The sequence below is a fragment of the Poromitra crassiceps genome (genome assembly GCF_964638095.1).
Source record: "Poromitra crassiceps genome assembly, chromosome: 15".
In the NCBI taxonomy this organism is placed as follows: Eukaryota; Metazoa; Chordata; class Actinopteri; order Beryciformes; family Melamphaidae; genus Poromitra; species Poromitra crassiceps.
This window is the reverse complement of record NC_139634.1, coordinates 23,046,106-23,068,247: the sequence shown is the minus strand read 5'-3', so window position 1 is coordinate 23,068,247 and position 22,142 is coordinate 23,046,106.

Here is a 22,142-nt window from a genome sequence, read left to right as displayed (position 1 = left end):
CGTACCCCTAGGGTACACGACGTTGCCCTGGTTGGGAAACGCTGGCTTAAATGAGCATGGGGCAAACAATGCAGCGTGTATTGAGGAATGGAAGCTGAGTGTTTTTGGCCCACGCTGCGGTCAGGCGGCCATTTGAGGCGGATGAAAGGGGACAGCTTTGCCCTCGCTGCTGGCTTGCTGTAAATTACTAAATGCGTCCCCATTGAGAGGGAGACAATGCCTCACCTCCCCACCAGCTGCCTTGTTAAACGTGAACAAGTGCCAGCAGCACTGCTCTGTGGAGGCTAGCTGGCTGCCGTCTGCTCTGTGGAGGCTATCTGGCTGCCGTCTGCTCTGTGGAGGCTATCTGGCTGCTCTCCGCATCGTTTAGCCATGCTTTCAGGGACCCAGATCACGGCATACATCTACATATATGCAGTCCTGAAGAAGGCGTTTGCATGAGTTTCGTAGGCACCTCGGGTCATGAAACTGACTCAGTGCATAACTGTGTACACTCAGTGGGATGTGGGTCGGTTGTTTTCTTTGCTTTAATTTGATGTAAAAGAGGTTTTTTGTATCCCTTGTTGAGTCTATTTCAGCCCAGTCGCCAGAATAAAATGTAGGCACAGCTCTTAGGACATCACTATGACATCATCAGTGCCTATGACATCATCAGTGGGACAAAAATGTTAACCGAGAACAGAACAAACATTGCCCACTTGCTCCCTTTTATAATAGATGAACATTTCTGAACAAAAATATGTTGCATATCACGTTTAGATATGCGAATGTTAACATGATACACAAAGTAAGTCGCAGCCGCCTGGAACACATCAACCCCACTCCAAAGAACTAGCGGCTACAAAGGCCGTCACCTTTTTCTGAGGCAAAAAGTTGCACTTGAACACAACACAAAGACTACAGGTGATGGTCAACTAGCACGTACAGTATGTTCTGCCCCTGCATGAGACATAGGACTGCCGGTATACAGACCATGCATGAAACAAAGCAGCGTTAGCTTACCATCTCGCTCACCACTTAAACGCTTTCATATTATAGCTACTTAATCAAGTCGGATTAGAAGTTGGAAATGGCACTGGCATTGTCAGCCCTTCTTTTGCTTGTGGAAGAAGAAACGAAGACACAGAGGTGAAGAATAAGGAGAAACTGCACTAAATGGGTGATGTCATACAGCAACAGGCTCAAAGGGCTTTCCCCAGGCCACCAATATTTGTGTATTGGAATGATCAGATGAGATGAAGTTGGAAAATGTGCAGAACGTTTTGTGTGTGCCATCTCTTCTCATGCACTGATTTGCTACCAGCTGACCAGCCAATCACACTGACGGCCCGCCCTCGATTTAACATGTAATCGGCCTAAAAAGTCTTTAGGCTGAGTTTTGCTTGCCTAAACCTAGCCAGGTTGCTTTGTTGTCTAAACATAACCAAAGTTGTTTTACTTGCATTTAACATTGGAAAGGCAGCGATGTCTTCAATTTAACCAGCGTTTTGTTTCAAATGTACGTTGAGATTGTCGATGTCAAACACCACATTTTAGAAATGTATTTCGGATTTTTGTTTCAAATTAATGTTGATATTGTACATTTCCATGGATTCCAGAAATGTACAATGCTTATATTTTGATTGGGTTGTCTATTTGGCCTCCGTGTCCACACCATTAAATTCATCACGGCCCTCAGGCAAATATCATTTTTTTGCACTCCTGGTGCTGAAAGGGAAAATTAGTTCTTTACCAAAATGAGATAGCCACCTTTTGAAAAATCTGACCTACTCACACAAAATAAGAGCTGGAATGAAAGCAAATCCCTCTATTCAATGATGGCATTAGCTGTCTTGAGGCCATTACTTACAGAGTAGGTACAATGTAGATGATTTGATATGATGATTATTGAGTTGTAATCCATTTTGTACAATGCATGTCTCTCATCTTAACAATTATCTGCTTTTATCTGTCTGCTCTATTTCATGATTCAATTGGATTGAAGTGGCGAAATCATCACCATTTTTCACAAGGTTTAATTTGGTCAATGTTACATGGAAATGTTGCAGACTGTTGTAAACTGTATACTTTAACATACAGTACAGTATTTTAGCATGTGTTGTAGACACTCTGTAAACTGTATACTTTAACATACAGTATTTTAGCATGTGTTGGAGACACTCTCTAAACTGTATACTTTAACAGACAGTATCGTAACATGTTTTAGACACTCTGTAAACTGTATACTTTAACATACAGTATTTTAGCATGTGTTTTAGACACTCTGTAAACGGTATACTTTAACATACAGTATTTTAGCATGTGTTGCAGACACTCTCTAAACTGTATACTTTAACAGACAGTATTTTAGCATGTGTTTTAGACACTCTCTAAACTGTATACTTTAACAGACAGTATTTTAGCATGTGTTGTAGACACTCTCTAAACTGTATACTTTAACAGACAGTATTTTAGCATGTGTTTTAGACACTCTGTAAACTGTATACTTTAACATACAGTATTTTAGCATGTGTTTTAGACACTCTGTAAACTGTATACTTTAACAGACAGTATTTTAGCATGTGTTTTAGACACTCTGTAAACTGTATACTTTAACATACAGTATTTTAGCATGTGTTTTAGACACTCTGTAAACTGTATACTTTAACAGACAGTATTTTAGCATGTGTTTTAGACACTCTGTAAACTGTATACTTTAACAGACAGTATTTTAGCATGTGTTTTAGACACTGTAAACTGTATACTTTAACATACAGTATTTTAGCATGTGTTGTAGACACTGGAAACTGTATACTTAACATACAGTATTTTAGCATGTGTTTTAGACATTCTGGAAACTGTATACTTTAACATACAGTATTTTAGCATGTGTTGTAGACACTCTGTAAACTGTATACTTTAACAGACAGTATTTTAGCATGTGTTTTAGACACTCTGTAAACTGTATACTTTAACAGACAGTATTTTAGCATGTGTTTTAGACACTCTGTAAACTGTATACTTTAACAGACAGTATTTTAGCATGTGTTGTAGACACTGGAAACTGTATACTTTAACATACAGTATTTTAGCATGTGTTTTAGACATTCTGGAAACTGTATACTTTAACATACAGTATTTTAGCATGTGTTGTAGAGCGCGGGTTCTCAATATAGGGTCCGGGGACCACCAAGGGTACTTGAGTGGGTTCCAGGGGGTCCTCAGCAAATAGACTAATGTGAAACTTCACCCTAATTTCATTGACAAGAAGTGAACACAATAGAGAATGTAAAAGAATGACTGTTTTAGTCATAGTTTCCAACACACTTTCCAACACACAACACAGTTTACAATACACAACACACTTTCCAACACACAACAACACAGTTTACAATACAGGAATTCATGGAATTCTGGACAAAATCATCTTACAATAAAAAATATTCTCAGATTTGGGTCAGAGATAAGTCTCATCAGATGGGGGTCTGTAGCCCCATTGAGGACTAAATTAGGGGTCCTAAGGTTGAGAATCGCTGTTGCAGAACAACAAAGTCCTGAGCTCCACTGAAACTGTTTTGAAATTGTCTCCTTTCTTAAAGTGATATTCTCTCAAATTTCAGTTTTGTTCTCTTGGGTGACACCTACGTGTATGGCAATGAGTGGTAATTGCAGATGAGATCCAAACAGTGTTGCATATTATGTGACATTAGTCAATTTGCTCGGCCATAGTAACCACCCGTAATGCCAGCAGAGACTGGAAAAACACAGCTTGTTATCCTGCTTCACACAAGAGGTGTCGGGAACCTACAGTAACCTGCAGAGTGAGTCTATTGTGTTAGCTCCGCCCACCCTGTGTCACCACAGACACCAAGTTCATAAATGCTGCAATACTGAAAATGCAAAGGCTTCCATCAATGGGCCATAGTCTCAATCACCATTGTGTTAACTCACTTTCAGATAGATAGTAGTCTCGCTTGCCAGATTCTCTCCCTACAACATACATAGCGGGGGGGGGGCTCTGTTTTCCTTTACAACCATACACCGAAGGTACCAAGCAGGCATAATCCAGATCCAATCGTCTTCAGTGTGTAGCAACCGGTAGCAACAAGCTAGCATTGTTGATGTTGTTTCACAGGCATTTGAGATAAACAGATTCGTCATGGAGGGAGCGGAAAGGAAATCCATAAATGGTCGCAGCCGGTCAGTCAGAGCGGTTCGGAACCAATGGCAGAGCTTGCAGGGAGCGGAAAGGGATTTTCTTCCGCTGCCGACTGAAATGGTCGGCACCAATGGCGGAGCTCATACCAGCAGGCTGTTTCCATGCAGCCAGACTTCTCGGCGTGGGAAGTCTGGCAAGTGAGACTGGATAGATAGTGACTTAACAGACATTTATTTAGGCTCCATGAAAATCTTTGAGATGATCACTTTAAATGAATGTCTAATAGTACAGTAGGTGTCCCCATTGCTATTCCGGGGCTGTAATTAATGTGTTGCGTTCCCTTAGGATGTAGACTTGAGATAATGATACATGGGTAACTAACTGAGGCAATGTAGATGGGCAATATTGCCTGTGGGCAGGGAAAGAGATGGAAAACTGAATCAAATCAATCTGGATAATAGAGTGCCGAAGTCACACCCTCTTCCGGTTTAGGCATACGGACTAGGGCTGTCCTCGACTCAGGATTCTGCCAGTCGACTCGGATTCGACTGTCCAATAAGAATATTCGACAAATATTATTCTAACAAAAAAAATATATATATATTATTATTATTATTATTATTTTCTTTTTTTTAGAACATCTTCAGTAATTATTTTGACCACATTAACAGTCAATTGCGGCAATTCGACATCGTGATAATGGAGTCTGAATGAGACAGGCAGGACATACGGTAATTTTCTTTTTTAAATTAGGCTCTTAAACAAATTAAAGTGTAAATGACATTGCCGCTGCTTTGAAATCCAATGCCTAGGCTACAGTTCTTCTCAAGAGTAATAAGGCCTAAATAAGTCTAAACAAGAAATAACTTATCCATTTAGATGGGGGGGGACATAGCATCGTGTCATGTATCAATGCCATTGGTCAGCCTTCACGCAACTTGTCAAAGAAGCGTAGCCACAGCTTGTCAAAATAAATACTCGTCCCATTGGCTCATTTGCTCACGGAGCATGGGCGCCTGGCCAATCCCGGCACTTGACTGCTGCGTAGGCGGGCACAGGGCGTGGTCTGCCCAAAACTGCGGTGGGTTCCGTAATAACGCTTCACATTTCTGTGTGGGTTTTACAAAATGCAACCAATGGAAAAGCATTAAAACAGGCTTGTGAGCCATTCTCGTAATGCCATTCGCCCTCAATCTGTCACTCAAACCTCGAAATTCCTCCCCTACCTCGGTCTGTACCTCCCCAGCGACACTATACCCGGAAAAGCCACACGGGCGGACGCGCTGTGTATTTCTGATATCGTTTTGTTTAATCCTGGCTTCCTCTGACGTGAATAGATGAATACATTTTTTTCAACTTATCCCTAAGCTGCAAACTTTTTTAAACATGCAAATCGAAGTGGTTTCTGATGAGAATAAAGTAACGTTAACGTGATGTTATGTCAGCCTCTTAGAAGATACACTCTATCTTCCTGTGCCAATATGTACAGTAAATGATCAACTGTCTTTTAATATCCTTTCTTTGTTGTTGTTTTTGTCAGACCTTGCATGTCCCAATAACACCCCTCTTCCCTCATCTCCTACATTCAGCTTTTGTTTGCTTCATCCGGCTCACACGGCGTGATTTACAACTCGGCATTTGCATGGGGCGACGACCCCGAGAGCCGCTAAAAGCTTTTCTAATTTGACAGGCGAGGCCGTGAAAAATCACTGTTCAAACTCTTCATGTTAGCGTAGTGGCTAGCGGGGGATCCCGCGTGAGGCATCTAAACATAGCCTGTGATTAATGTGGTGCGTTTCCTCCGGCTGCAAGCCTACACCTGCTCCTGTTTTATCACATTGATCGGAGAGAGATCAATGCAAGCCAAGGAACAATTGCCAGCAAGTAGAGGAGACATACTTATAGACCTTTAGAATCCCCCCCAGAGGTTGTTTGCTTGTTCTTGTGTGTGTGTGTGTGTGTGTGTGTGTGTGTGTGTGTGTGTGTGTGTGTGTGTGTGTGTGTGTGTGTGTGTGTGTGTGTCTGTGTGTCTTCCTCTGTACTGAAATCCTAGGAGAGCACATGAGAGGTTCTCCTCTGACTCTTTCCCTCTGTAATCAATAGGTTATGTTTCATCATAAAGGCTGAGCCACTTTGAAACAGAGCAAAGAAACTGCATCAGATCAAGAAAAACCAACCGGAATACAATGTTGTCAGTTTGTTTCTGTTTGTTACCCACAATATGTTGAATATCAATATTTCTAGATACGTGTACATCAGCGTTATATGTGTCATAGAGTCTGCTATTGAAATAGTGCGGTGGGCAGTATGGGCTTTGTGGCCGAGGTGGATGAACTCTTGACTTTACACCGGAGAGCCGTGTTCAATCCCTATGGTTTCCAAAGTCTAGATTTAAACCGCGAGTCACATTTAACTTTTTTGTCATTTAACCGAAACCCATAACCATAACAAAGTTGTTTTACTTGCCTAAACTCAACCAAGTTGTTTTAGTTGCCTAAACTCAACCAAGTTGTTTTAGTTGCCTAAACTCAACCATGAGGGTGAACTGAAGGATGAACTGATTGGATTTTGGTGATCAAACGTCAAAGTTCAAGGTCACTGTGACCTCACGAGTACCATTTTCTATCTCGTTAACGGGATATCTCAGGAACGCCTTGACGGAATTACGTCACATTTGGCTCAAACGTCCACTTGGACTCTGGATGAACTGATTACATTTTGGTGGTCAAAGGTCAAGGTCACTGTGACCTCACGAACGACAATGCTTTGAGGACTAAAGTGATGATAGAAAATAGTATGCTTTGGGTTGTGGTTGACAGGTTGCCTGTCCAGTGATCTTCATCAGCTTACCTATATGGTCTATGGGCGGAACAAAGGAATAGAAAAACTCAAAATGCATCAACAAGCTCCGCCCACACTTGTTTGATTGACAGGTGATCTCTCGGAAGTGCAGTCCATCCATCCATCGTGTCATTATCCAACCTTTTCTCTTTGCTATAGCCTACCTGTGTTTCAATTATGATTTGCTGTCTTCTTCCCTGATACATTGTCTTTGCTATAGCCTACCTGTGTTTGAATTAGGATCTGCTGTCTTCTTTGCTATAGCCTACCTGTGTTTGAATTAGGATCTGCTGTCTTCTTTGCTATAGCCTACCTGTGTTTGAATTAGGATCTGCTGTCTTCTTTGCTATAGCCTACCTGTGTTTGAATTAGGATCTGCTGTCTTCTTTGCTATAGCCTACCTGTGTTTGAATTATGATCTGCTGTCTTCTTTGCTATAGCCTACCTGTGTTTGAATTAGGATCTGCTGTCTTCTTTGCTATAGCCTACCTGTGTTTGAATTAGGATCTGCTGTCTTCTTTGCTATAGCCTACCTGTGTTTGAATTATGATCTGCTGTCTTCTTCCCTGATACATTGTGATTGATTGAGCCTCCCAACTAACTAATGGATTAGCCTCTCAAGGACGTGCCTGGCTGCTAATGTGGAGTGTGCTGAAGGCAGCCTGAAAAGACTCAGCTGACACCAGCCCATTTAGAGCTTACGCCGTCTGTTTGGAGTCGGCTTAAACAGGGGCTATGCGGGTGCTTAATTCTTTATTAGCACCAATTGCACTTTTCATTTTGTCTCGTTGTGAAATGCTGCAGAAAATTGCTGCGCTTTCGTTGTCTCTGTTTGTTTTAGTGATGATATGGTAAATATACTCTTGAAAATAATGCACAACCAGTAATAATATGACCGTGGCTTCGGCTTGTGTGTGTGTGTGTGTGTGTGGTTTGGGCAGGGGATTATGGGGGTGATAATTATTTTGTTCTTTTTTGCTTGTGCTGTGTTTTCTTTAATATGGGCTATTTTATAGATATGGTTTTGTGTGAGTCTCTTAACACATTGACTGCCAGCCGTTTTTTTTTTTACTGTAGGTAGCTTCTGCCAGGCCTTTTTTTGAGGATTCTGGCTCATTTTACAAGAGCCGAGCATAATTTTCTGGTTGGACTTTGTGAACACAAAGTTCAGAAAAGTACTAATAGAATGTGTGCTTTCTCTGTCTAAAAGAGTTAGTTTGTAGAGTTAGTAGTTATGTAGATATTAGCCGTTGAGTACAGCATGGTTTCAGCGTCTGGAAATTTATTCAGAGATAAATGGCTTTTTGTGAAATTCGATAGAAAAGTCACTTTAACCATTCATTTTTGGCATCAGTAAGACCGTCAGACATTCTAAACAATAGTTTTGAACAGTAATTTCCTCCATAACAACAGGAAACACCCCTCTCATTCAAACTCCTCCCTCCGTGTGTCTTCTCCTCCTTCCTCCTGGCTCTACAGCGGGCGTGTCAGAAGCGCGTTGCTGCTGCCTGCCTGCCTGCCTGCGTGCCTGCCTGCCTGCTTGCCTGCGTGCGGACGCTCCTTGTGCGAGTCAAGATGGGCCGGGGAATGCGTGGGCGATGGGCAGATGTTGATTCTGGCCTTTCTGAGGTGTTTCAAAGTGTGTTTCACCTATAATCTATTTTGCAAATCGCTCTCCGCTCTCTGTGTGCTGCTGCCTGCGCGGTCGCTCTCGGGCAAGACAAGTGTGGATTACTGTAAAATCGCCTCGCCATTTCCTTGAATGGCTTGCTCCCGCGGCAGTTTTTTCTTTGATTTCGCTCGTCTGGGGGAGCACTGTCAACACTTAGTGGGTCGGTAAAATAGATTATACACATTCAATACCTCCAATAATTGTATAGGAGACGTAAAAGGGATTGATCAACGCCCCACCGTCAAAAAAAAAAAACGATTTTTTTGACGTATCAATACGTCGCTGGCAGTCAACGGTTGGATTCTGCTTGACGTATCAATACGTCGTTGGCAGTTAACGTGTTAACACAATGTAAAATATCAAAGAATGGCGATGGCTGGTTGATTACAGATTTTGCAGATATAAGAGATGAACCCGGGCATAGGTTTTTGTAGTTCCACTGCATTCAATTTTGGTTCTATTATGCTTTCCCATTTCGCAAGGATACAATCTTATTATCGTTTGTTAGCTATTTTGTATGTGTTTATCCCATGTTTAAAGCACAAACTGTATGTGTGGCTATTGTAAGCTACTAGCTGACCATGCATGCCCCCCCCCCAAAAAAAACAAACAAAACAAAAACAAAAACAAAAAACCTCAATGAAAACTAGATGGAGAGCGTCAAAAGGGCCTTTCTGTGTGGAGTTTGCATGTTCTCCCCCTGCCCCCTGGGGGTTTCCTTCATATAGGAACCCCTCACCAAAACATGCAATATCCTGGTTGCTGATGTGGTGCCTCCTCTGGTCGTTAGGGGCACCTGTTCAGAGGGAGGGGAACTCGTTGGAATAGCGTGATCCTCCCACGTGCTATGTCCTACCGGTGAAGCTTCCCCTTTCAGGTGAAAAGAAGCGGCTGGCTACTGCCCATGTCTCGGAGGAAGCATGGACCCAGTTTCGGCTCTCCCCAGATCGGCAGAGGGTGGAGCAGCAACCAGGATAAATAAATTAAAATGAGCACTAATGGGGGATAAAAAATGGGATAAAAAAAAAACTGGGGGGAAAAAAATAATAAAATAAAATAAAACTAGATGCAGAGCTTTTGCACTGAGGACGGAACATAATAATTTTTTGTGAGTGGGAGCTATAATCAAGATTATTTTTGCATAATTACTTCTTAATTTGGCTGAATTGATTGAGGAAGGACGAGAGCCAGATCACAGAAAAGGAATAATGTTACGGGTTCCCGACTCTTTACTGTCTGTGCTTTTAAGTACTCCCCGAGCTCTGTTTGTGAAAAATTAAGCCATTTTATGCAAGTGCCTTAAACCTGCATTCTTTCTAATGGGCTGCAGGGGGCGACTCCACTGGCTGCAAAAAGAAGTCAGATTGTATGGAAGTCATTGGGAAAATTACCATAATTCTCACTTGATTTATGAACTCAGTAAACACTTTCTTAATGAGTTTATGGTCTCAATCGCTAGTTTAAAAATGAAAGCCCCCACAAATGAAGACTTTACCCTCCCCCCCCCTTTTTTTCTTCCTCCTGCAAATACTCATGCTGGAAAACATTTATCAAAACGCTATATAGACTATTGAGCATTGATGAAACATATTTCAAGCAGTGAAGCAGAATATGTATTTGCTCTGTCCTAATCCAGAAGAAAAAAGGCACAGAGCAGAGACAAGCTCAAATGAAGACCAATGTCGAGAAGCATCTCAATAGTTGAGAGTGCAATTTATCTGTGTGTATGTGTGTGTGTGTGTGTGTGCATGCGTGTGTGTGTGTGTGTGTGTGTGTGTGTGTGTGTGTGTGTCTGTGTGTGTGTGTGTGTGTGTGTGTGTGTGTGTGTGTGGGTGTGGGTGTGTGTGTGTGTGTGTGTGTGTGTGTGTGTGTGGTGCATGCGTGCGTGCATATAGCCGATGTTTATGGACTGTTTATGTCTGTCATTTTTATTTTACAGTAACGAAGCCGTAAATGAACGTTGGTTTATGTCTCATTGTAAGTCTGCGGCACCACCAACCCTGCTTCTCTCCTCTTACATTCCCTCATTATTTGGTTTTGATATTCAGAATGTCACATTCATTTTGCAGTGGAAAAAACAAACACCTGACTACAATTTCCTTTTTTGTTTTATTTTTTTAGCTTGAATTTTTCTTTTTTCACAGGAAACATTGCATGTTCCTTCAGTCAATATGTTTCCATCTAGTCTTCTTTGTCCTGTTCAAACTATGTACATTATACTGTTAAATAACCTTGGGACAAAAGCAACCTGATGTGTATTGAAACCAAAGGTCGTCCTCTGGTTCTGAAAAATGAAGTCAATGCAGAAATGCCTAATGCTAAACGTGCATTCTAGGACATAGCATGCAAGGGGCGACTCCACAGGCTCCAACAATAAGTCAGATTGTATTATGGAAGTCAATGGGGAAATTACCTTATTTCTCACTACTTCTCAGTTGATTTATGACTTCAGTAAACACTTTCCTAATGAGTTTATGGTCTCAATCACTAGTTTCAAGTCTTCTTCAATACAGCATTATGTTCATTTTGTATTATGGTATATGATAAAACAGATTATGTTTTGGGGCGTGATAGGCAGGTCGCCTGTCCAGTGATCGTGCAACTTGCCCTGCAGTTCGACCACTGTGTGGGCTCACCTGCTCTTATGACATTACTGATGATGTCATAACTTTGGCATCACTGATGACATCACAAGAGACATCAGAAGAGGTGTTGGATAGAGAGAGATAAGATCGAGATGGGGGTCTGAAGCCAGACTCCCACTCCTTTCAGTGCCCCTGGGATTTGATCATGCTCTTATGACATAACTGATGACATCACAACATCTTATGACATCACTGATTATGTCACAATGCCTCTGACATCACTGATGATGTCACAATTTATGACATCACTGATGACATCATCACTGGGACTTTGTGTGTGTGTGTGTGTTTGTGTGTTTCTGTCTTGTGTGTGTGTGTGTGTGTGTGTGTGTGAGAGAGAGAGTGAATCTAACATCACTGATGATGTAATCAGTGGGACAGACAGACAGAAAACAGACAGACAGAGCCCTAGCTCCCTTTTGTATAGACGGTTTTAACTTGACAACAAAAACATTCTAAATTGAACCCCCGCTCACTTCCTGTTGCAGTGTTTGCTATGGACATAAAAGAAAAAAAAACATTCAAGTGCAGGACTGACCATTCCGTGAAAACTCTCTATACAGCTGAGCGGCGAAAACAAAAGTAACGATGTCGAGTGAATATTTCTGCAGTTTGCCGAATGCTGAGAAAAAGGAAGTGCTGTGGGGTTGCGCTCTGGTGATGTCATCTACCTACTTATATCATCACAATGATTACAGACAGACATATAGATACTTCTGGATCACAATGATCAAAACGTTATCATCAATGAGTGATGTCATCAGTTACGCAAAGTTGAGCAATTGTGCTCCTGGAATTATCACTAATCACTGGGATTATCACTTATGTCATACTCCTGGAATTACTGATGACATCATAATGATGTGTGTACTGACGACAGACACTCCTGGAATTATTAGACTTAGACTGATGACATCACAGTTGGCACTTGTGCACAGGCATACAGACATAGGCTACTGACATACAGACACTGCTGGAATTGTGCAGACATACTGACACACAGACACACTGACACACAGACACTTGCGCAAACATACTGACACACAGACACACTGACACACAAGCTGGGTTTCCATCCAAATGTATTGCAACTTTTAATCAAATTTTCAGAAAGTCACCAAAATAAAATGCGAAACAATGCGCGTTTCCATCCACTGCTATTTTGCGAATTATAGAGCTGTCAATCACCTCGTGTTTGAGGCTGTCTGAGCTGCTGATCAGCTGCTAGACCCGATATACAGCTCTGTTAAACACATCTAACGTTATTCATTTAAAGTTTCTTGGTGATCTACAAGTAGACAAAGTTACCATAACGCCATTTCTGGATTACCAGGTGCGACTCGGCAAGCATAACGTTATAATCCACAGAGCAGATAGGCTAGTAAGTGAATACAATTTCATTCAATTCTAGAAGTGACTGCCTTAACCCTAGAACACTAACGTCGGGTGATTTTCACCCGGACAATTGAATTCACGTGATTTTCATTGTCTTGCTGCTGTCTGAGGTGGGCGGGTCCTTAGGTACCTTCAGGATGCTCACTGACGTCATTGAATGTAGGTTTGTTTCCCTGCTCCCATTCATGGTTTTTTCTACCGGCTACGTGTTCGGGTGATTTTCACCCGACGTTAGTGATAGAGGGTAAAATATCTTCGGGTTAGGGTTAATGGTATTGTGGTGACTTTTTTTTTTTTTTCACCACACAAGTCCCATGAATGGGTGGACCGAAGTAGAAGTTGTGAGCTCCTGTTTTTTGGGTTTATTTTTTATTTTTTATAACGATTACCATTTCACATTTAAAAACAAAAGAAGAGTACCTCAATTTGCCATGTATTGTTGTACTTTAAGATATTTTGATGAGAAGTATGTTTTATGGGGTATATTGCATCGGGTGAAATACACCCGACGTTAGTGATGGTGTGACTTTAAATCACGTTAGTGTTCTAGGGTTAAAGTTAATATCCCAGTCTTCTTCTGTTTACCACGGCGGGTATTGTGCTGCGTATTTACCATTATTAACCGTGTGTAGCCCTATTGTGTGAAACCCGACTACAGACACTGCTGGAATTATTAGATAGATATAAGATAGATAGATGTGTGTAGCCTGTGTGTGTGTGTGTGTGTGTGTGTGTGTGTGTGTGTGTGTGTGTGTGTGTGTGTGTGTGTGTGTGTGTGCGTGTGTGCGTGTGCATATCCGATGTTTATGGACTGTTTATGTCTGTCATTTTTATTTTACAGTAATGAAGCCGTAAATAAACGTTGGTTTATGCCTCATTGTAAGTCTGCGCGCGTGTGTTCATTGACCACAGTATTACCTTACCTATCAACGTCTATGGCTGTTTTCATACTCTCATATGCCAGTTCTCTTCATCTTATCTCTCTCTATCCAACACCTCTTCTGTTCTGTTTTTTCTCTCTCTCTCTCTCTCTCTCTCTCTCTCTCTCTCTCTCTCTCTCTCTCTCTCTCTCTCTCTCTCTCTCTCTCTGCCCCCACCTCCCTTCAGCTTGTCTGCCAAGCCAGCCGGTGGTGACTATGCACTAGCTCTTGAAAGAGAAAGTGTATCTGTGTGTGTGTGTGTGTGTGTGTGTGTGTGTGTGTTTGTGTGCTTTGTTGACAGAGCTGAGATATTTAATTGACACCCACAGAGAGAATTATACAAGCTTCCAAATGCTTTGCGTTGTGTGTGTGTGTGTGTGTGTGTGTGTGTGTGTGTGTGTGTGTGTGTGTGTGTGTGTGTGTGTGTGTGTGTGTGTGTGTGTGTGTGTGTGTGTGTGTGTGTGTGTGTGTGTGTGTGTGTGCGGGTATGTGTGTGTGTGTGTGTGTGTGTGTGTGTGTGTGTGTGTGTGTGTGTGTGTGTGTGTGTGTTTGTGTGTGCACACGCGTGCATGCACAAGCCTGCATGTGGCTGTGGGTGCGAGCTGTGTGCAGGCTGTGAGCAGTCTCTAGTGTTTTGTTCCAGACAGAGACAAGTCATGTTGCTCTCTGTTTCACTCCTCTCTTTTCTATCTTGCTCTCTCTCTCATCCCTGTTTGTTTCTGTCTTCTATCGCTCTACCTTCTTTTCCCTCATTCCTGCTTCCTCTCCTCTCTCAGTGTCTCTCTCATGTAACTGTATTGTACCGTAATATAACAGATTTTAAATTATTTACACTGACTTCATATGGAGAATGCCGCCTCTATCATTCCAACTCTCCACCCTGAACGCTTGTTTGCTGCATCATGTAAACGTTGAGGATGTCCCGGAGCATGTCAAGTTTCCTGGAACTTTTAACTCCATTTCCTGCACAGCCCCTTCAAATTACAAGTTTTCCACTCACAAACTAATGAGACGCTTTTATTGTAGAGTATGTATAGGAAGTAAAATGTGTTTATCGCTTGCTAACTTGATTACCGGTGCAATTATAGCCACTTTCTTTCCACAGTTTCCCCAAATAATAAAACTACATAATGGGGCTTTAATTGTAGTTGTCCTCTGGTGTAGCCTATAATGCAGATAAATTGTAATCTGTCTCTCTACAACAGGGGTTCACAAACCTTTTCAGCTGTAACAACGCATTATGTAATAACATTATATAGTCGCAAGCGGCAATACCAGGGGTTCAAGCCTATTGCCCCTGAAGGGGCTTGAAAATCTATCATTGGGCCACATTTCAGGGATTGGCCCAGTGGTATGGATGGTTAGAAAAACAGGAAATGTGGTGTTGGTTATATTGCCGGAATTTGGTAGATTGGTATTTATTTTATTTCTTTTCTGAGTAGTGGCTGAGTTTTCTAGCCTATAGGTGCAACATTTGGTTAGTGTGGGCGTTAAGGTTTCTGAGATATACACAGTTTTACAGAAGGAAAAGAAGAATTAGAAGAATAAACATAGCAATTACAATAGGGTGTCGAGCCCTAACATTTCTTTTCTGAGTAGTGGCTGAGTTTTCTAGCCTATAGGTGCAACATTTGGTTAGTGTGGGCGTTAAGGTTTCTGAGATATACACAGTTTTACAGAAGGAAAAGAAGAATTAGAAGAATAAACATAGCAATTACAATAGGGTGTCGAGCCCTAACATTTCTTTTCTGAGTAGTGGCTGAGTTTTCTAGCCTATAGGTGCAACATTTGGTTAGTGTGGGCGTTAAAGTTTCTGAGATATACACAGTTTTACAGAAGGAAAAGAAGAATTAGAAGAATAAACATAGCAATTACAATAGGGTGTCGAGCCCTAACATGACAAAATGTAATACATGTACAGCTTGGACATTGTGGTGCATGTACATTTCCACACACTTTCTCACTAGAAAAGTGCACTCAGTAGAGTGCAGATCTCCGCCAGGCAACGTTTCCAACGTTGGGTTTGGCCACCTTGGCCAAACCCAAACCCAGCTGCGAAGAGAACTCAGATAACAAGACAAGATGAACATTGTTTAAACGAGTTTGGCAGACAGCCAAGAGTAAATGGCATGTATTGTGTTTATAGCCTTATTATAGTCTTACTATAATAAGTGCAAATTACCAACAGAAATTAGTTTTTTTAATGGGTGCATTCATCAATTCACTCTGACCATTGATCTCAGATCAGAGCACTGGGGAGAGCCTAACAAAATCTAACATAAAATATGATGCATTCTTCATTAAATTAGTATTACCGGTATATATAGGAATGAAAAGCTCCTACCACTGCCATTATTAACAGTCATTTAGACAAACGGTGAACAAACACACCTGCAGCGGTGCAGGCCCAAATCACTATCTGCCCTCTGCTCTGAAACAAACTGGGTTTCTGAAGGACAGCTCAGATGATGCTATGAGCATTTCAGAATGAATTTATAAACGCACCCATAGCCAAACAATCAGCTCATTAACCCATGTTCGTATAATTTAGTTAACTCGTGTGCGGCAGGGTCGGAAATTAGCGGGGGCTCGGGGCATTTTGCCCCTAAAAAATCTGAAATTGCCCTTGGAATTGGGATAACGGGGGCTTTTTTGCCCTCGTAAAATAATGAGTTAACTTTCTGTATATGTTAAAATTACATTACATTACATCATTTGGCTGACACTTTTATCCAAAGCGACTTACACATTTTTGTCAGCAATAGAGCAATCAACTATGCAACACAGTCTATGACAACTACAACTTCTGAAGGAATAGTGGTAAATATATATATATATATATATATATATATATATATATATATATATATATATAAGAGAGAGAGAGAGAGAAGGAAGTTAGTTTCAAGAAGGGCCCAGATGGAGCCTGAAAAGGTGTGTCTTATCTTTTCCGAAAGATCGGCAGTGATTCGGCCGTCCTGACTGAAGGTGGAAGCTCGTTCCACCATTGTGGTGCCAGAGACGAGAAGAGTCGCGAACGGGATGAGCGACTTTTGAGCCCCCGTAGTGGAGGAGGGGCGAGGCGAGGAAATTACTGTTTGCAAAGCGTGTCCTCGCACCAGTAGTAGCCTACCATCACCCGGGCACTCTGTATGCCTCTCCCCCTGACAGAGACAGGGTGGCGAACACAGCAGTAACGTTAAAACCGAACCATGCTCAACATTCAACATTCATGTATCTCTGTGTAACCTTGTCCTCTTTCATCCGGGCGATCACCCTGTGAATTAAATTCCAGAAGATATTGAGATGATCACGGATCAACTGGAATTATCTTATCGTCTTTACATGCTAGTTCCCTGGGAATCCTGTGTGTATATGTGTGTGTGTGTGTGTGTGTGTGTGTGTGTGTGTGTGTGTGTGTGTGTGTGTGTGTGTGTGTGTGTGTGTGTGTGCGTGCGTGCGTGCGTGTGTGTGTGTGCGCACGTGCGCATGAGCCATAGGATTAGACTACCGGTAATTCAAAAATCCATTATAATGTGAATCTGCATGTATTGTGATTCAAATCTATAATGAAATTGATGTTTTGAAGAAAATATGTAAATTCGTAAATCCCTATGAACATGAATTAAATTGTATAGGAAAAAATGTGTGTGTGTGTGTGTGTGTGTGTGTGTGTGTGTGTGTGTGTGTGTGTGTGTGTGTGTGTGTGTGTGTGTGTGTGTGTACGTGTGTGTGTGTGTGTGTGTGTGTGTGTGTGTGTGTGTGTGTGTGTGTGCGGCGCGCGCGCTCGCGTGCGTATAAGAGAGAGAGGGTAGGATAGATGGAGATAGTTTAAGCTTGAATAAATAATGTAAATATGTAAGGTGCCCAGGACTGCATTAGTTTCAGTAGCCTACTGTTGAATATATTTGCATGCAGTGGACAGAATATGGACAGAAATAAGTGACAAATTTCCATATAAATTAATGTTGTCCACTCAGCCTTCAATTCAGCTCATAGTGATGCATTGTGATGCACATGATAGGTTAGATGCACATGTATAAACACTCTACACCTTGAGTGGTGAAGTGGTGTTTGTGGAGGTGGTAAACTGCGACCGCGGCATCCTATATATTTCACTAGTAATTAGGGTGATAGGCCAGCAGTGGGTTGCACGAGTTGTGCGTAAGTTCAAACTTAACCTAGTTTGATCGTAAAATCTCACTAAGTCAGAGTTTACGCACTACTAAAGTAATTACAGTTGCACCAAGTGACATAGTTCCAACGTAGGCCTAAGTTACAACTTAAATCTTACACCTACCCCTAGGTGTAAAGTCCTCCGTAAAATAGCAGTTGGCACAGATTGCAACTTGGCACCATGGTGCATCGTTGTTTTGCGTCCGCAACGTGTTCTCCATGATAAATTACACCCTTTGACATTTATGAGTTTAACTCACGCTTTCGCTTTTCAGTGGCGGCACTACATGCACATTAAAATAACAGCAACAAAGCGAGGCAGGATGGTGGTAAATTACAATGCATGATGATGAAGCTCTCACCACAGATCAACGTTAACAGTCTATGAACCTAATGAACGTTACTCAATAATGTTCTCATCTGGTTAGTGGTCATGAAATATGAAATATGAAAGCACTCATTTGCAGTGGGCTGGACATGTTGCCCACCGTGGGGAACATGTCCGGCCAGTGGATGGTAAATGGCCTGCATTCATAAAGTGCTTTCATGCAAAGCGCTTTACAATGAGTAGGTACATACCATTCACACACACATTCATTTTTTTCAGCTTGTTTGATTGAAAGCTGTTGCTAAAAAGGCAAAGTAGACATGATAATCATATAGTATGTATGTGGTCGAAATATATTTTCTCGCCCCATCCCAAATCATCTCACGACCCCTGAAAGTGATCTCACGACCCCCTGGGGGGTCCTGACCCCCTGGTTGAGAAGCGCTGCCTTAGGCTAGGTGGAGTGGCATGGCAGCATCACCGTCTTCCTCGTAGCCGACAAGAGTTCAAGGTGTGAGAGTGGAATATAAATGGCAGTCAGGCACTCTAACCCCATGCACCTGGCCTCTCAGTGCGGCTTGAGAAATCAAACCTCTCGGCTTTTTTTAGTAACATGACAGCAGCACCAAAACACCTGAGCTCAGCAAATGGGTTCGTGACCCCTCCCTGCCCTGCACCCCCTTCATCTCTCTGCTTGTCCTTCCCTCCTCCTCCACTGCCCACAGCCTCCTCTCCACCTCTCTTCTGTCTGACTCACTGGACGCAGGCTGTGGGGATTTCAGTCGGAGCGAAGGGAAACCCCTTTCCCCTCCCTGCGTGTCGCTCTCAAATGCCTCCGCTGCTGTGAAACAACAACACCGCAACCTAGCAACCAACACGCTGAAAATGGCAACTTTTGACGAAGATTTGGATTGTGCAATAAAGCAGGCCTGCTTGGTACTTTCAGTGGATGGTTGATAACAGAGCCTTTTTTTCCCCTGCAGGACCGGAGTGAGAGTAAGAAGAGCCAGACTCTCTCCTGCACTGGTACAGTGCAAAACAGAGAGTCTGGCAACAATTGGGTGAAAGAGCATGGTGCAGGTTGGAGACCACATTGCATTAATTTGGTGGTAGGGGTATATAAAGCAATGGGATTTTGGAGGGAAAGGTTGTTTAGATCACACATAGTTGCATCTAGACTTGTTTTTGTAAACTGCAGGGGGCACTGTTCTTGAAATGGAACTCCCTCTTGTGACAGTCAGCCCCAGCAGCAAGTGGTGTCAGTGATACCTTTTTCTCCATTTCTAGCCCGGTGGCCTGTAAAATGATTTACAGGCCACCGGGCAGGTATTTCTTGGGGTATTTTCATACTAAACATTAGCCCAAAATGTTAACCTGCACCACGCTGTTTAAGGTTAGGTATGGGTCAGGGTTAAATAACAAAAATGTTAAACTTTCCCTGGGGATCGAACACGGCTCTCCGGTGTGAAAAGCAGCTGTTTACGCCCTCCATCCACCTTGACAACAGCACCCTTACTGGCCACTGCACTATTTCAATAGCAGACTCTATGACGTGTATAACGTTGATATATGTATGTAGCAATGTTGATATGCAACATTTTCTGGTTCACAAATGTTGCCATTTAACATACAGATTGCAGAAATGTAAGCTGCCAATATTGTATTCTGGTGACCAAGCAGTTCCCCCTCTCTCTTACTAGACTCGTACACTCCTCTTGACATCTCCTCCCTCAGCCTCCCAACCTTCCCTCTGATTCAGTGATCCTTTCATATCTCACCACCCGTTATGTCACTCACACATGCACGCACGCACCCCCCCCCCCCCACACACACACACACACACAAACATACCACACACACACACACACACACACACACACACACACACACACACACTGTCTGCCTATTTCCCGTCAGCCCAAGCCCCATTTGACCTTAGTAAATGCAGCCATGGAACGGCTATTGATTTATGCATACAGATCTAGCGTGTGTGTGTGTGTGTGTGTGTGTGCGTGTGCGTGTGTGTGTGTGTGTGTGTGTGAGTCTGAGTGATGGCGTGTGTGTACTGTATGTTACCTTGTTCACCCTTCTCAATGTCACATGCTCGTTAGCTCCCTGAGTTCCTTTCAGAGGTGGCTCGATTGTGTGTGTGTGTGTGTGTGTGTGTGTGTGTGTGTGTGTGTGTGTGTGTGTGTGTGTCTGTGTGTGTGTGTGTGTGTGAGAGAGAGAGAGAAAGAGCATGCTTTGCTCGCCAGGCTCTGTGTGATTGAGATGGAGAGGGTGTCGCAGGATTGCTTGTCTGCATGCACAATCACTTAGACCCCAATATAGTTTGACGGACAGCTCCTCCGTCCAACCAGGGCACGGAGATAAGGACAGGGCACTGCTGAGATTGGTAGATAAAGGAGATGGATTAACCCACAAGGCCTCTCTCTCTCATCCCCATGCTGAATAATGTAGCTGTTTGTTTGATGAAGAACAAGTGAGGGAAGGACAGGGAGAGAGAGAGAGAGGGGGGGGGGCGAGAGAGGGAAAGAGAGAGGGAGAGCGAGAGAGGGAGACAGAGAGGGGGAGAGAGAGGGAGAGCGAGAGAGAGGGAGACAGAGAGGGGGAGAGAGAGGGAGAGCGAGAGAGAGAGGGAGACAGAAAGGGGGAGAGAGAGGGAGAGCGAGAGAGAGAGGGAGACAGAAAGGGGGAGAGAGAGGGAGAGCGAGAGAGAGAGGGAGACAGAGAGGGGGAGAGAGAGGGAGAGGGAGACAGAGAGGGGGAGAGAGAGGGGGAGAGGAGGGAGAGATGTGGGGGGTTAAGGAGGGAAAGTATGGATCAATCAGTGAAATGAGATGATGGAACAGAGCAGTCAAGGATCTAACTTAGTCCACATCAGAGCCACGACCCTGTTTGATGAGATTTGTCTCTCAGACCGAAATATGAGAATAAAGAGCCAAAGTGAACGTCACTTCCTGCTTTTCTCCCTGTACCAGCGTCTGAAAAAATATGGATGGTGGTGAGAGAGATACATTACTTTTTTGATCCCGTTTGAATTATGGCACGGGATACAGATGTACATTTTGTCAATTTAAAAGATAACTATGCACTCCTACCCCTCAAACTGAAACTTAAGGTTTAGTTTTTTCAACTACAGAGTGGCGGGAGAGACGTCACTTATGCGGCTGGTTGTGCGTAGTCTTTATAACCAGTGTTGGACAAGTTACTTGGGAAATGTAAGTAGTTACTGATTACTGATTACTCATTAAAAGTAGTACAAGGGGGAATTGGCCAAGTACAATTGAGGAGAAATTGTACTCCCCCCCCCCCTTTCCCCACACACACACACACACACACACACACAAAGGAATGAGGAGCCGCTATTTTGAACGGCTCTCAGAAAGGAACGGAGCCATAAGATCCGGCTCCCTTCAAAGAGCTGCAATTCCCATCACTAGTTTCACTCCTGTGAAAGACATGTTAGGGTTAATCAGCAGAGAGGAGAGGAGAGCTGGTTGAAAGCCCTGAGTCGCTGATGTCCTTTCCATGCTGCCATGCATGGACGGCACGGTGGCTCAGTGGTTAACACTGTTGCCTCACAGCAAGAAGGTCCCGGGTTCGAACCCCGGTCCGTCCCAGGTCCTTTCTGTGTGGAGTTTGCATGTTCTCCCCGTGTCCGTGTGGGTTTTCTCCGGGTGCTCCGGTTTCCTCCCACCATCAAAGAAAGACATGTATGATTGGGTTAATACTCCTGTCAGTGCCCCTGGCCCAGGTACTAGCAAAAATAACTGGAGTTGGTCCCCGGGCGCTGCACAGTGGCTGCCCACTGCTTCTAGTTCTAGGAAGGTTCCTAGTAGAGGATGGGTCAAATGCAGAGGATGAATTTCCCCAAGGGGATAAATAAAGGATAACTTAACTTAACTTAACTTAGAACTTTTGCTGTTTTATCCAAAGCGCCTTCGCTGTGCAGTGTGGATAGATTTTCAGTAGCAGCAGCCCCAGAGAGAACTGAATCCTCTTTTTTGTCTGGATCTTTACACAG